Source organism: Passer domesticus, chromosome 7 (assembly GCF_036417665.1).
Source record: "Passer domesticus isolate bPasDom1 chromosome 7, bPasDom1.hap1, whole genome shotgun sequence".
Taxonomy (NCBI): domain Eukaryota; kingdom Metazoa; phylum Chordata; class Aves; order Passeriformes; family Passeridae; genus Passer; species Passer domesticus.
Window position 1 is genome coordinate 34767730 of NC_087480.1, and position 14507 is coordinate 34782236.

General features: G+C 52.7%; 1 protein-coding gene and 1 long non-coding RNA gene across 9 annotated transcripts in view; one reads left to right on the forward strand and one right to left on the reverse strand.

The window, feature by feature from the left end:
* Window positions 1-395, reverse strand: part of CACNA1E (calcium voltage-gated channel subunit alpha1 E) — a 137236-nt gene extending 136841 nt beyond the window's left edge. For 2 of the 8 annotated variants that reach the window (XR_010366041.1, XM_064427636.1), the window contains exon 1: window positions 308-394. The gene's annotated coding sequence lies outside the window, so the exon portion shown is untranslated. Of the gene's footprint in view, window positions 1-307 lie in introns of all 8 variants that reach the window. The other 6 variants (XM_064427632.1, XM_064427631.1, XM_064427637.1 and 3 more) reach the window with 4 other exon arrangements.
* LOC135304808 (uncharacterized) lies at window positions 58-10734 on the forward strand. Its single transcript, XR_010366044.1, has 3 exons — window positions 58-207; window positions 6196-6284; window positions 10118-10734. It is a non-coding gene; the product is annotated as an uncharacterized LOC135304808 (long non-coding RNA).
* The last annotated feature ends 3773 nt before the right edge of the window (window positions 10735-14507 follow it).

A 14507-nucleotide genomic window follows, 5' to 3' on the forward strand; every position in this document is an offset into this window, starting at 1 on the left:
GCGCTGCCGGAGCCCCGGAGGTCGCGGGCGGAACCCACCTGTGGCCGCTGCCTGCCGCCGGCTCCTTCCCCCGCGCATCCCGGAGAGCGGAGACAGGAGGGAGGGGAGGAGGTGTCCGCCGGGAATCGCTCAGAGGGAGGAGGAGGAGGAGGAGGAGGAGGAGGATGGAGACAGCCCCAGCTGGCGGCTCCCGACCGTCCCCAACAGGTAGCAGCGAGCGGGGGGGGACACACGCGATGTCCCCGCGGACTTTGGGAGAGCGAGCGGGAGCTGGCCCAGGGCCACCATCCCGCTGGGCATGGCTTACCTGGGCACGGAGGCATGGATCCGGCCGGGGGTTGTTCCAGAGGCATGGTTTGTAATGGGAAAGGGAGGGAAAGAGCCGTGGGGAAGGGAGGGAAAAAAGGGAGGGAGGGGAGAGGGAGGGGGGAGGGAGAGACGAGAGGAGCAGGGAAGGAAGGGAAGGGGGAGGGGGGGATAAAACGAAATTTAAAAAAAAAAAAAGAAAAAAAAAGGGAAGAAAATAGAGACAGTTAAAATCTGTCTCCTGCCCACACAGTGAAAAAGAAATTTCTGACAATCGGAGGAAGGGAACTCGCACGTAAACCAGAGGGGGCAGACGGGGGATAACAAAGGAGGGAAGGAGCCGAGACAACACACGGCGGCAACTGTCCGGGCACACAGCCCCCGGCACAGCCCCGGGGCAAGGACGGGGCACACAGCCTCCCCTCTGCCCAGCCAGGCCCAGCACGGCCCGGCAGCAGCGCCCCCAAACCTGGCAGGGGCCCCCCACTGCCCCCCAATCCCTCCTCCTCCTCCTCTTCGGTCACCGGGGCATGGTGACCGTGACACCCAGCCAAAAGAAGGGCAGCTGTGGGGACAAGGGACACGGATGCGTGTCCCCCACCCCGCTCCCGATGGGCCAGGAATCGCTGCCGGGAAGGGGCTGTGCATTCCAGGCTCCCTCTTCAACCCCGTCTGCTGAGGTGCATCTCCTCTCCTTCTGCTTGGGCTCTGCTTGCCTTTCCCAGGCTGGGCTGGAGGTGACACAGCCGCTCCGTGTCACTCCAGGAGCCCCAGCACTGCCACAGATTTCTTCTATTCCCCCTGGCCCAGCTCAGCACCAGCCCAGCTGCTGGGCACGGCAGCCCCCAAAATCTCACTGCTCCTCTGGGAGACCACAGCCTGCAGGCTCCTTTGGGTGGCCCACAGCACCCTGTCCCTTTGCCTGGGCTTTTTCCTCCCACCACACTGCAAAGTATCCCAGGAAACCTGCGTGCCTTGGCAACACCCAGCAGCATCCTGGGCTTTTAATCCTCCAGGGCTGGCCCCAAAGCTGCCCCTGAGCCTGGGCAGGTGCTGCTCCGTGGCACACAACCCCTGCCCTAGCACACACCCCAGGGCTGGGACAGCACTTCTGTTCCCTGTGCCTTGCCAGGACACCGTGTGGTTCTGCAGCATCTCTGCCACCCCCTGACAGGGACACCGTGCCACCCAGCCTGGCTGCTGTCTCTTTAAAGCCTTCACCCCCAAATCTGAACGAGGAGAATCCTGGAGACGAGTGCTTCATCTAAACATCCAGCACTCCCTTCGTTCATTCATTCATGCTCCTGCCAGCACCTCGGGGAGGAAAACCTACATGTTCCCATTCTCCTTGGGATGGATATAAATCCCTCAAACAGCTCCCAGGACCCTGCACACCAAGATCCAGCCCAAGCAAGGCCGTTCTGGCACGTACAGAAGGGTGCAAATGCTGCCACAGGGTCCACTCCTGTCAGTAATCCTCCCACGAGCTGGCACTGGTGGGGATGAGAACATTCCCAGTTAGAGGGCATCCCTCCAGCTCCCCAGAGCAGGGCTTTGCCACCACCTCACACCCAGCCCTGCCTGCACGGTGCTCCCAAACCCTGCTTTCCGTGGCCTCTCTGAGCTGGGACTTACCCAGGTGGGAGCCAGCTCGAAGGCTCCAAGAGCACAAGGCCAGGGTGTGTTTATTTAAATACACACGTGCTGTTCCTCGGGGAGCCTGCCTTGCATTCAGATGTCTCCATGGTTACCTGCTCACGGTGGGAGCTGGGGGTGATTGGGCTCTGGGCAGTTCACCATCCAGCGCCCGTCTCCCTGTCCCCCTTCCCTTCTCCCGCTGCTCCCAGCTCCAGCGGGAGGAGAAGCCAGGTTCTCCCCAGGAACTCGTTACGTGAATAATTCTGCCGGCTCCGTGGATGACTGAGCACGAATGCAGATCAGCTTCCTCATCCCGAAAGAAAAGACACTCCTGATCAGCGCCGAGACAAAGCTGAGCATCTCCTCCCACCAGCCGGAGCCAGACAGGAGTGAAATGTGGAGCGACAGCATCGGGAGCAGCACCGACATCCCAGCGCCGAGCTGCTGCCGTCCCTGGGGGGAGCAGCGGCACTCCCGGGGAGCTGCAGGAGCCTCCCCCAGGGGAGAGCCCAAGGAAAAGAGCAAAAAAAATGCAGGGCTGCAAAGCCCAGCTAGGCTGGAATGAGCATTTGTACATCCAGGGGTGTCTGACTTTGAGCAAAGCCTCTGAGGTTCCTGGAAGAACCTGCAGGGTGTTGTCCAAAGCACTTGGACCCGATCTGTTGTACTTCTTACACTGATCCATGGGCTCTGCTGACCCTTTATCCCCACCCAGCAGCACTGTGCAGAGCCACCTCAAGGACCTCCAAGGCTCTAACCCACAGCACAAAACCCTAACTGGTTTTCCTCCTCCTCCTCCTTCTCCTCCTCCCCACACCTACAGCCACAATCATTCCAGGTGCACACTAACAGGGGGCAGCTCAGAGGGCAGCAAAACACAACTTTCCAGGGGAAAAATTTGGCCTGGAAGAATCAGATTTGTCTAGTCTGGGAATCAGAAGAGATTTGGTAGCAGTCTTCAATTATGTAGAGGGTTGCTGCAAAGGCTGTGGGAATAAATTGTTCTGCATCCCCACAGGGAACAGGACGAGGCTGTAAATTGTAGATTAGACTAGAATAAGAAAAAAACACCTCAGTGGCAAGGATTATTTAAGCTGTGGGATAGACAAGGGGGAAGCTGCTGGGATTTGAGAGCAGGGGAGACAAACACCAGTGAGGTGGGCTGGAGGAAGGGACCCCCATGCAAGGTCTGCTCTTGCCCAGGCATTGCAGCACTCAGTGCCTACTTCAAGCTGACTTTTCGCTGCTTTCTGCCAAGCAGGAGTGGACCAACAGCTTTTTTGGGGGTGATGCCTCCACCTTCTGCAGTGCCCATGCTCTCTGTCCATGCCTAGGACCCACAGCACATCAGGGAACACCACTCAGGGAGCACCTTCCCTCCCAGGGAAGCTGCAGCAGGATGGCATCACCCCCCCTCCACTTCCCAGCAGGAATTAGTGGTGGGGTCCATCTCCTCACCCTCTCTGGGGCCATCAGGACCTGTAAAGTTGACCAGTCTGGATCAGAAACTTCAGCTCCTTGTGCCTCTTTTGAGTACCACACTCATGCCTTTCAAGCTGATCTGCGTGGTTTTTCTAACCAATAAACCTCGGGGATTTTAAACAGAGCAAAAGAGACAAGAGGTGAAGCCCAGGGCCAGCTGAAAGCATCTTTAAAAACAAAGAAACCCAGTGAATTCAGCAAAACCTTCAGCCCAAATTGCCTGCTGGTCCCATCAGGTGCTGGGAGCAGGAGAGACCCAGATATTCACAGATTTCCATCAGGAGCAAGTCCTGCTGCCCTGGAGAGAGGAAGCTGCAATTGCCACAGGGAAGAGAAATTGGGCAAGGGGTGCTGTGTGCCTTCCACAGCTGGCAAATCCTCAGAATTCTACCTTGGGGTGAAAAAAGCACTTTCTAGTAAATGCCACACGCTCACACTAAGGTTTGTTCCCAAGCAGCTGCCTGTGCCAAACTACAGAATTCTGTTTAACAACAGGAGAGCCCATGGAGCTTGAAACATCTTTAATAATATTTACTCTCTCGCAATAATATCAACGCTAACAAGGCCAGAGGAGGAAAAAAAAAAAATCGTCCTACATCTCAGGATGTTTATGTAAAGTGAGACTAAACTTTCCTGAAGTAGGAACTTTTCCAAAACCAGACAATCCTCCCTGGAAAATTTAAAAAAGAAAAAATAAAACTTTTCAGTAATAAATTTATGAGAGGAGGTTGCAAAAGAAAAATACCAGAGTGCTGTGGGAGACAGAAAAAAACATGGATACTTCTCTTTTGGGATCTTACTTCTGGGCAGCTGAATGACAAGGAAGCTGCATCCTGAATGGGATGATCCAGAAGCACTAAACTTGTCTGAAAAAACATCCTAAAAATCTCATTTACCCATCAGCTACTCCAAGAAAAATTTCAGCAAATAAAAATATCAGCAAATTTCCCCCTAAATGCTCTGGCTGAGTTTTGTCACCTGGGTTATGACCAAACAGGCAGCAGCTGCAGCCTGTCACTGAGACCTGAGCACAAAGGAGAAGCCTTTGCCCTGCCTGCTGCTCCACCTCAGACCCTCAGTTTATTTCCATTTCTGAAACAAGTGCTGTTCTCCACTTCCCAGATCCCACCTTTCAGCTGGAGCACAGATTTTCCTGGCACTCGTTCTGCTTCGCCACCCATCCTCCTGTGTTTAAAATGTCTGTGCCATGTGGGAAGCACACAGGGACCTGTGCTCTTCCCCTGCTCCTCTGCACCTGCAGGTGCCTGCATTTCAGCACAGAGACATTTTTATCCACTTCCCCACCCTCCCCATCCCTGCCTGGGCTGTTTGACTCAAATCTGAGCCATTTCTCAGGGTCTGTCTCACAGCCCAGTCAACACAGAGGAAACGGGTGCCAAAAACCCATTTCTTTCTGATCTGATTGTTTGTTTTCCTGCCTTTCCAGTTTGGGATTTTTGACAGGGAGCCATGTGAAACCAACTGCTCATTGTTTACTGGGAAGCCTGCGGCAGCGTTTTAGTCATTTCGCTCGCCAGAGGACCCGAGGAGATGATGGAAAGTCAATTAGCTCCCTGCAAAAACCTCTTTGGCAAAGCTCTTTGGTGTCCACACACACTGAAAGTCCAACCCAAACAGTGGCCAGGCAGGACCAGGGCAAAGCTGCTGCCCAGTTTCCTCCTCCCCTGCTCCTGGTCCAGGGCTGATCCAGAGGGTTTGGAGAGAGGCACAGCAGGGCAAATCCTGTCTCTTTAAAACCTTCATCCCCAAATCTGAATGAGGAGAATCTTGGAGATGAGTGCTTCATCTAAACATCTCACCCAGCACTCCCTTTATTCATTCATTCATGCTCCAGCATCTTCCCAGCTCCTCCAAAAAGCTCCTTGTGCTCAGTCAGGATGGGCAGGACCTCACCCTAAAGCTCTGGTGGCAATCCAAGAGACAGATCCAGCCAGCTCCTCCCTGAGACAGCCCAAACACACCACCAGGTACCTTGGCAGTGTGGCACTTCTCCCCACAAACCCTCAGCATCTTTCTTTGAATCTGCTCCAAGGCAACTTCTCAGCATCCTCCTGACTGCAAAGCAGAACAGGGTGTTATCCCAAGAGAATAAATAAAACCAGTAGATTTTAAATGGCTGTATTTTTAAAACTTCCTTGGCACCTGCTGGCAGCTCCTCCCCAGCTCCAGGGCTCATCCAGGTGGTTTTAAGCCAGGCTCTGATGGATTTTTCAAAGCCCCTACTCCTCTCCAGCCACTCATTTCCACCCAAGCAGTGCAACAGAGTGCTCCAGATTCCCAAACACCCAACAGCAGCAGCATTTTGTCCTCTTCAGCTCCTCCACCCAGCTGCAGACCTCACCAGAAGCTTTGTTGTGTTTCACATTATTAAAATATTAGTGAATTATTAAAAATATTTTTAACGAGCACAGCTTAGGGCTGGGTCCCAAATGGTTCCAGAAACAAACATCTTGTAATGCTCCTGCACTTACAGTAGCACTGAAATGGACCAGAAAATGTTTTACTCACTGCAAGTTCTGACTTCATTCCTATCCAAGTCAAGCAGAGCTCCAAAATCACTGCTTTTGTCTATTATATTTGGGATGCTATCAGTTGTATGCCCTTCCCTCATAAAACATTTACCTTCACCAGATGAAGAGAGGGTTCAGCACTCCAGCTGCAGTAGGCAGCCAGTTTGTCACAATCTGTTCTAAAGACTCCAAAAAAAGTCAACATTTAACAGTTTTGCCTTTTCCATGCTGTTTGTAGATGCCAGAAGATGAACAGGGCCTTTTGAGAGCCCTGTCAAGAGCAGCACAGAAATCATGCAGGCTGCCAGTGGGAAAAATATTTTAAAGGTAAGACAACTTTTAAAAAGTTGAAAAAGTAAGTTTTAGAAACACAAAGAGTAGCAAAACTTAGAATTAGTTGTAACTGTAAAGTTTGGAGGTATAAAAAGTTATAATAGTACAGCAAGCAAAGATATGAAACAATAGTTTGAGTTTTAAGCTAAGATAGACCTTAAGACTACAGAAAAATCTGCCTGGCAAGATAGTAGAAAGTTTTAAGCTTAAAATGGAGAATTGTGTATTGTTAATAGAGAGAAGACAAGCAAGCCTTGTGTGAAGCAGGTGTATGTGTGCTTTTAGTGACTGGCTAGAACAATTGTCTGCAAGCTTTAGCAATGTGCTGTTGGCTAGAAAGTTTTTAAAATGCTCTGTAACAAAGAAATCTTTGGCTGCTTCTGACAAAACATGAGCTGATATATCTTTCAATTGTCTCAACCGTGTCATGAGGCTGAGGTTGCAATAAAGTTCCAGAAAAGTATCCCAGCAACTCTGTCCCAGCTGTGCAATCTGCCTTCATCTCCCCCATCTTCTCCAGCCTGGCCTGGGCAGAAGCAGGGGCCAGGCACAGTTTTATCCTCACCCCAGCTCCCAGAGCAGGGAAGCCCAGGAAGCTCCAAAGCCACCTGATATTCCTGTTCCAAACACACTGAGCCATCAGGCTGGGCCTCATCCACTCATTTGGGATGTCCTGGGCCTTGGCAGCTCCAGCCTCATTCACCTGCTTGGATCAAGAGGAATTTAGCACAAAACATCATGGAATGGAATCACTTAGGTTGGAAAATGCCCACAAGATCATCAAGTCCAAAGGAATCTGTCCTTTCAACTCACTTTGATCTCCAGAAACGAAGAGGATTTTGTTCCCCAAACCTTCAACCAATGGATTTACAAAGAGAGTGGCTCCCCCAGTGGGATCTGACCCACAGATTTGATGCCAGAGAGCTGCAAAATGACCTTAACACTGCAGATGGGGTCACTGCACAGCCCAGCCACGTGCCAGCCTGCCCCAGATTTATCTGAACACACCAAAGAGCTGAAGACCCCCTGAGCAGAGCTGAGAGCTGGGGATGGGCATCCCCAGGGAGCCCCAGTGCTGTTTGCATGGGGGTGATCCTGCCCAGGGAGCAGGGAGGCACACAGCGAGGCAGCCAGAATCCCCAGGGCTGCTCAGGCTTGCAGGCACAGCTCCAACACATGATAAACAACAATATTAGTGAAATAATGTCTAAACAGAGCCAAACAGGATCCTCTTGCCAGCAGGCAGGGAGGGAGCCTCACTGCAGGAGGCACCCAGAGATATATATACAAGGGAAACCTAATCCTGAAGAGCTTCTTTTTGGCTCCTCTCCCCTCCTGGTGCAGTTTTTTCCCTCAATCCCAGTCTCTGAGCAGTCTCTCCTCTACACCAGAGTTTTTCCTTGCCCCATGGCACTCCTGGTGGGCCACTCAGGAGTATGTATGGATGCAGAGTCACATCCTCCAGACAGCTGGCCTGCAAAGCCCCCATTCCATGGAATGCTTTATCCCATCCCTGGAAGGGCTCCAGGCCACACTGGAGAGGGTTTGGAGCAACCTGATCTAGAGGAAGGTGTTGGCAACGGGGTGGAACTGGGTGGTCTTTAAGGTCCCTCACAACCCAAACCATTCTGTGTCTGCCACCCCTGCCCAGAGGGAAATCCCTCTCTTAGCCCCAAGGGTTCCAGCTTTGGGCAAACCAGGCCCCAGAAAAACAAATCCTGAATGCCTCCCCTCTCCTGGGCATGATGCCTTGTGAAAGGTGACCTAGAACAGAGACTAGACAGAGATAAAGAATAAAGCAGGGATTTATTAAGAGGCCTCCATGGATCCACCTTGGGCAGCACAACCCAAAATGGCCACAAAATGGACAACAAGTCACAGGGTCGTATACTTTTATAAGTTTTGGTCTATTAGTGTATTGGAGTTAATTGTCCAATTCCAGCTTTAGCCCATGCAGTCCCATCCTGCTTGTTTTTCTCTCTTCAGCCCATGTTGTTTGTGCTCTTGGGCTGAGATTTGGATCATTTGTCCTTGGTCCCCAGCTGGAGAAGGAATTGTTTTGTGTCCCTGCTCTGTGCAGAGAGCTCACCATCCCTTTACATGAAGCCCAGACCCACACACTAAAGCAGCAGAGAATCCAAAAAATAGGAAAGCTCAAACCTGAGGCACCAGGCATGCAGCAGAGCCACAGCTCAATGCTCCAGTGCTCCCACCTAATCCCCAAGCTGCTCACCTGGAACCAGCACAAATCCTGAGCCCTCCTGCCCTGCCCTGATCCCTCTGCTTGCTGCAGCCACTGGCAATGGGTGTTAAAGCCTTACAGGAGCAGCTGTATTTGTGAAAGCTTGAGCTCTGAGCCAGCTCTTATCAGCTTTAGTACAGCTCTCCCCATGCGTCTGCCAGGAAAAATGAGGTTTCAAGGGGTTTTTGAGGAAATGTGGATCCAGATAATTCAGCTCAATCCAGGGGAAGCTGATAACCCCAGAGGAAAAACATCACCTGCAGCACACAGAAAGGCAGCACAGCTTTCCTCAGATGAAGGCCAGTGTCCCAGGCACTCCCCAGGGGCCAGCAGGATGCTGGAATGTCACAGCCCAGCTGTGAATTCCTCCAGGACAAACCTGGAGTGGTGGAGTTGGCTGTGCCAAGGAGAACCTGCAGTCCCAAAATCATGTGAAAAAAAAAGAAGATTCTAAGAATCAGAGGAACACAGAAACGAGGCCTACATGTACCAGCTCTGGGCACAGCCTGTTACACCCAGCTGATGTGGAACAGAAGCTTCTGCACTATTTTTAAAATCTGGAAAAGCAGACCTGGGTTGAGCAATGGAATAAGGGGGGAAGGAAATGGTTCTCATGAGCTGGAGCTGAGTGTCCCTGCTCTCACCTCCCCTCCTTGTGCAGGAGCTGCTAGGCTCCCCCCAGCCCACCTCACCCGGGCAGGCTTCAGAAAGCTTCTCCCTGTTCCAGGGTTTCACCTCAGGGCTGCCTGATGGGAACGGTGCTCCAAAACAAGAGCTGCAGCTCGGCTCTGAGGAGAGCAAGGAGAAGGTTTCAGCTCCTCAGCCCAGGATTTCAGCAGATTCAGCTGCAGTGCCTCCCCCCTCGCCTTCCCCAGAGCTCACATTTGGGCAGCTCCAGCTGAAGGCAGCCAGGAGCTCAGGGAATTGTTGCTGGGAAACTGTTCAGGAGCCCTGGCTGGAGCAGCACCTTCAGCACAGGGCACAGACAGCAAGGCTGGCCCCTGGATCCAAGCACTCACTCCCAGCCCAGGAAGCTGCAAATCACACCCTTGTTTAGGATCCTGATGGGACCAAATCACACCCTTGTTTAGGATCCTGATGGGACCAAATCAGACCCTTGTTTAGGATCCTGATGGGACCAAATCAGACCCTTGTTTAGGATCCTGATGGGACCAAATCACACCCTTGTTTAGGATCCTGATGGGACCAAATCAGACCCTTGTTTAGGATCCTGATGGGACCAAATCAGACCCTTGTTTAGGATGCTGATGGGACCAAATCAGATCCTTATTTAGGATGCTGATGGGACCAAATCACACCCTTGTTTAGGATCCTGATGGGACCAAGTCAGACCCTTATTTAGGATGCTGATGGGACCAAATCACACCCTTGTTTAGGATGCTGATGCTGATCACAAGAACACATCTGCTAAGCAAGCAGGATGGGGTGTGTGGCCTGCTGGATCCCATTAAAGGGTTTCTGGGGTTTGTTTTTTCCCCTCAAAGCACTCCAGGGCTGGGGTGAACTTGCTCCCCCTTGGTCTCCAGGTGCCTGGAGCAGCTTCTCCCCTCTGGCTCTTTTCCAGGGTGGATCCATGAGCACTGCATCCCTCTGCCTGGGCACAGCTCACTGCCACCAGGGACACCATCCTTTGCCATTCTGCAGGCTGGAGATGAAGCCACCACCCTGGAATGCCCACCTTTGTCCTACCTGGCACATGTCAGAGCCTGTAAAGAGCTCTGCTCCTCTGCCACTGCAGGCCTTGGGGATTTGGCTGGCTGCTTCCAGCCTCACAGAGGGACCCACAGCAACCCAGGGGATGCAGGAGGCAGCTCCCTACATTAAATAATACTGTTTCCAACATTAAAAAATATGATTTCCTACATAAAGAAAGCCTCTCCTTGTGCTGTCTTGCTGAGTAAACTGTCCTATCTAACACTCCCAGGCACAAGGTGTGAATTTTGGGACTGTGCAGGGCCAGCAGTTGGGCTCGATGATCCTTGTGGGTCCCTTCCAACTCAGGATATTCTGTGACTATAAAATCTGTATTTTGCACAAGATGGATCTCTTCCATTTCATTATAAGCACACACAGCCCTACTGTAAACCTGCCTGCTGAGCCCCACCAGCTCCCAAGCATTACAGGAGGACATGGAGGGTTTCACCCTCCCTTCAGGGTGGGTTTCTGCCTGCCCTGAGCCCAACAGGACCCACCTCCAGCCTGCTGCCACACGAGACAAATTTCTTCCACTCCTGCTCCAGCTGTGCTCGCTGCCAAACTCATCCAGCACAGACGGCAGATGGTTAAATAAATGTTTGGTGCACAAGGCACGGCCTTGAGGTGCTCTTTTGAGCTCCAGCCCTTTCCCCAGTGCCCAGCGTGGGGATTATGGAGAGCAGATCCCTCCTTCCTCTTGCTCTGAGGCTCCCATTGCACAGCTGGGGTGCAGCCCAGGGGACCTTGGCTTCAACAGCTGCAGCTCCCAAATCCAAACCTGGGAGGTTGAGGGCAGCAGATGACCCAGCATCTTGTCACAGGCCCAGCAGATGTGATGGAAAGAGCCAAGCACGGCTCCAGAGGCAGCAGGAACAAGCAGGGATGGAGAGTGATTTATAGAAAGCTGTTTCTATAAATAAGTGTGCCCCCCAGGGAATCACTCCCATTTCTGGGGAGAATTCAGGAGGAAAGCTCAGAGCAGCAGAGCTGCTGCCCCACACCATGATCTGCTTTCCCTGCAGGTGAAGGATGCTGCTGGCCTCCTCAGTGCCCCTCCCGGGCCAGGCTGAGCACGTGTGGGACCCAGATCTCAGCTGGGCCCCGAGCGCTGCCGTGCAGCTCTAATAAAGTGGGATGACAGCAACTGCAGGGTGAATTAAACATATGAATCACTTCCTCTCCTGGCTTTTCCTGCTCCCGTTGTTTCTCTTATCCCCTTGGTTGGAGCTCAGTGAGAACATCCATTTCCTGTGCCCCCCTCTCTGCAGCGAATGCCAAGGGGGGTGATTTTTGGCTCATGTTTCCAGCTGGCAACCAGGGAGCTGTGCCAACGCTCCCAAGGCCATTTCTCCATCACGGGGCAAAGCAGAACCCTCAGCCTGCCCCTGGCCCTGCCATCCAAACCTCACCTGCCTGTCCTGATGCAGCCTGGGGCTCTCTCCACTCATGCTCTTTGTGCAGGTTCCACGTTCCTGCAGGATGGGTGCACAGCACCCCCAGACCTCTCAGCACCTTACAGCCCCCCTGGATGGAGCTGGGCACAGCTGCCACCAGCCTTCAAGGCTACCAGACACCCCACTGCCTTTGGAAAAAAAAAAAAAAAAAAAAAAAAGAATATTATTTCTCCCCCAAAAATTGCCATTTCTCCCCACCAGCTCAGCCCCAGCCTGGCACCAGGGCATCAGTGGCACAGCAAAGGACAGCTCCAGAGCCCTGAGGTGGCTCGTTTGCAGAGGACACTGTGCCCTGCTGCCATCTCCCCCACCCTGGCAGCAATCCTGCCAGCCCAGCCTGTAATTAGGAGCAGCAGAGAGCTCAGGCAGCCCTGGGGGGGGTCTGGTCCCCCCACCCTGGTGGCACATGGCAGCACCAAGGTCCCCTCCCCTTTATCTCAGCTGCTACATGGAGTGCTCCAGCTCCCAGCTAATTACTGCCTGCAAGGAGCTGCTGCCAGAGAAACCAGCCAGGAGGGACACCCCGAGCCAGCAGAAAGCCTGGCAGGCACAGATGGGCACAGGACATCCTGCTGCAGCTGAAAGGCAGATGGATGCAGCCAGCAGCACCCGGAGTGCCCATTAAACGCCTCTGCCCACGGGCTGGGGAAGCAGCACAGCAGGGAAAGGCTTTGGCTCCAGCTCTTCCTCCCACTCTGGGGCTCCTGGGCTGTCCCTCCTCGCCTGGCTGCCAAGGGAAAGGATGCAGAGCTTGCAGCAGCCCTAAGCCAGGCTCTGGTGGGACCAGGAGGCTGCAAAGTCCCTTTGGGTTGTCAGGGAGCCACGGCCACTGCAGAGGTGCAGGAGGCCAGGAGAGACAGAGCCCTCCTCATCTCAGCACCAGGAGCTGCCCCAGGGGCTTGCTGCGTGTCTGGGGGTCTTCAGTGCACACCTAGGAGGGCACTGAGGGTTTGGGGTGGCAAATGAAGCTGCAGGTCCCTGTCCCAGCAGGCAGAGAACAGGGCCAAGGCTCCAGATCAACCTCCCTCGCCGTGATGGTGCTGAGGGGAGAGATGCAGCTCGGGTCAAACACCTCAGTGCACCAACTGGGAGCACTCCAGAGCCCAGCTCTGAATTCCCGTGCTGAATAATCACCTTTCCTTTGCTGTCTGAGACAGCTGAGCACTGAAGCACTGCAATTTCCTAGTGGGGAAAACTGTTTTGTCAGCTGAAGGAAGACTAAATTGGTGCAGTCAGAATTTTCATCCACCTCCCCTCAACGTGAGCTCCTCCTGTCCCCCACACAAGGCAGTCTGAAGGCTTCCAGCACCTCGGGTGCCAAGCACAAGAGTTCCTGCCACGATCCATAAAGAGCTAAGGAAAAAACTCCCAAATTCTGAGCTGCAAAGAGGGGGTCACACCACGGTGCCAGAAGATGCTGCCACCACCTGCGTCTCTAAGAAAGGTCAAAGCAACAGCAGAATAGCTCCATTAAAGCAGCAAAAGCAGATTTAATCATAAAAGGACGATTTTACGAGTCCCTGGGGGATCCCACAAGACACACACCGATGCTTCTGTGTTGCAAACACTTCCCAAGCTGCAGGGAGTTTGCAACAAGAATTCCAAGGAAGAATTCCAGCTCCGTGGGAGACAGGGAGGAGCAGACCAGGACATCAGGGTGTCTGCAGAGATCCCAGCCATGGTGAGACTGAGGAGAGCTGGGATTCAGGAGAGAGCAGCACTGGGATGAGAGGTGGGAGCTCACAGTGGTTCATCACAACCAAAACCAACAGAAACAGCCCTGAACTCATCCCAAAGCACAACGAATTTAGAGCAACAGACAGATCATCTCCTTGGTGTTTGGTTTGTTGGAGTTTTTTTTCCTTTATACACAAAAGCAATTAACCTGTGGGATTCATCAGCACACAGCTAATTGAGAGTGATGGCTGGAGGGAGCTGCACAGAGAGCAAGCAAAGAGCACACACAGCAAAGAGCACCCATGCTGCCTGGGGATGGGATAAAATACCCCTCAGGGTGGTGCTCTGGCTTGGTTTGAAAAGCCAGGTGTCTGCTAAGGAAGGCTGGAGCCTCCCTTGAAATAGAAAATGTAAACCCCTTCCTCCAAATTATTATAATTTTGAAATTAAGGAGTTCTCAGGCAAAGATATGGGAGTAGGAATAACAGTTCTTTACTAGGAAAACTAAAAATACAAATGCAACAGTACAAACAAAAAAAAATAACCAGTGACAGAGTCAGAACAGGACCTGACACCCTGCGGGTCAGGGTGTTGGTGGCAGTCCTGTTCAAAGCTGTTCCCAGAGGAGCAGCTTTCTCCTGCCCTGCATTCCCAGAGGAGCAGCTTTCTCCTGCCCTGCATTCCCAGAGGGAGAGCAGGCCCATCTCCAGCAGCCCTGGAGCTGCAGAGGAAAACTCCCCCCTTGTGCAGGATCCCTGCTCCAGCAGAAGCACAGCTGGCACTGCAGGAGGGCTGAGCCCCCATGGGATGGGACTGTGCCACCACCCTGACCCACAGGGTCAGCTCCTGCTCTGACTCTGGCAGTGGTTTGTTTTCTTTTTTGTACTATTGTATTTGTATTTTTAACTTTCCTAGTACAGAACTGTTATTCCCTCATCATTAGGAGAGCCTCTTAATTTCAAAATTACAATAATTCAGAGGGAAGGGGTTTGCATTTTCCATTTCAAGGGAGGCTCCTGCCTTCCTTAGCAGACACCTGTCTTTCCAAACCAAGACATTTAGTCAGATCAGAGAGAAATCAAGGAGAAGTGAGTCCATCTCAGCCAGGGGAGGTTATGGTGGCTTTGG